Source organism: Oryzias melastigma, linkage group LG24, assembly GCF_002922805.2.
Source record: "Oryzias melastigma strain HK-1 linkage group LG24, ASM292280v2, whole genome shotgun sequence".
Taxonomy (NCBI): domain Eukaryota; kingdom Metazoa; phylum Chordata; class Actinopteri; order Beloniformes; family Adrianichthyidae; genus Oryzias; species Oryzias melastigma.
Window position 1 is genome coordinate 23860463 of NC_050535.1, and position 1540 is coordinate 23862002.

At 35.9% G+C, this 1540-nt stretch overlaps 1 protein-coding gene and 1 long non-coding RNA gene across 4 annotated transcripts in view; one reads left to right on the forward strand and one right to left on the reverse strand.

The window, feature by feature from the left end:
* Positions 1 to 1540, forward strand: part of LOC112157923 (heparan sulfate glucosamine 3-O-sulfotransferase 5) — a 55175-nt gene that overhangs the window by 43197 nt on the left and 10438 nt on the right. The gene's annotated exons all lie outside the window — the stretch shown is intronic.
* LOC112157924 overlaps positions 1 to 1540 on the reverse strand; it is a 23101-nt gene that overhangs the window by 9567 nt on the left and 11994 nt on the right. The window lies entirely within an intron of this gene.

A 1540-nucleotide genomic window follows, 5' to 3' on the forward strand; every position in this document is an offset into this window, starting at 1 on the left:
TCATTATTAAAGGACCACTGGGAACGCTTTTTCGATAGATCAAAAGATGACTGTCCAAGACAGTTTGATTGATTTAAAAGGAGAAATACTCAGAAATGCAATAACTAAATGATTTCTTATTACATTTGTTCTCTTTAAGTAGAAAAATGACACACAGACATGTTAACAACTCTAAAAACTTGATTTTCATTGGAAGGGGACTTTAAGATTCAGCTCGAGCCACAACTGCACTCCCTTTAAGACACAGCTGCTCCTCTCTACAACCCTCTACGGTCCAGACAACCCATAAATCTGCAGCACCAGTACAGGTCAACCTCCTGCACAGTGAATGTGACCATCACTTAAGACGTATCCAATTGTCTCCTCTCAAACTCAGAAGCAAGTGTGGCTTCTTGCACTTCTCAAAAGAAACATATCTTAGATAAGGAAAACAAGCCTGCCTCACATGAGTATTGCTTTTAGCCATCATGTGGTTTACAAGGGCTACATTAACTCTGTGGGCATGTATTTGCCAAAATTCAGCTAACTGTCCCGCAGACATGTCCTAAACCTGGATCTCTACCAGAAGTGTAGGACAAATATGAATTCTTTGATTCTGCAGCAGTATAACGAATATGAACAAAATTCAGCTTTCTCTCCTTTTTTTCTCTATTTTTTTACTGCAACATCTGACAAAGAGGATGATACCAGCATACACACATTTTGATTATTGGAAGTGTAGCATCAGGGCAAAAGCTGAACTGATGAGAAGCTGCAGTCTCTGGGATCTGCAGTTAGAGAACATAAATAATGTAGGTTTAATATTACAAACTGAACTTCTGTTTCAGAACAGACTCCAGGGTAGCAGAACTTTAAGCTGAAATTCTGCATTTTTTTTATCTTTCATAGAGATAGATGACTCATTGTAAATAAAAACACATAGGTGTGAATAACTTAGCAATGGTATTCCATCTGTTCTCTCGTTACTGTGTCCCCAGATGGATGCTCATATTGTCTTTGACCTTTTACTTTCCAAAAACAGAAACAGATACAGCTTTTTATGGGTGCAAATGTACTTTGCCGTACCTTAGATTCCAGTCATTGCAACACAACTGTCTTTTATATCTCTTACATGTTTAATTTTATATTATGTAATCTTTGACCCAAAAGATTCTTTTGAGTTATTAGCTATATAATGAAAGAGACAGGACTCTCATTTACAGATTGACCTTGAACTTGTCTTTCTTTGAACACCTATTCTTTTACTATTAAATAAAGTTATTTTTGCACAATATTTAATATAATTTATTCAATCAAATGCTGAAGTACTTAGACTTTTTTCACAGCCCTTTTTAAGGACTTTTAGCAGAAACAAATATTTGCTTTAAATATGATATGTTTGCTGAGTCACAGAGGATTGAATGTGTGCACCCTAAAATCTGACTTTTACTATATGTGTTTTTAATGAATGATTCACTTTGTCTCTGTGGCATTTTAAACAATTTACTGAATTGGCCAATGTTGCTTCCTGCTTTGCTACAGTGCGGACGCACACTGCTTT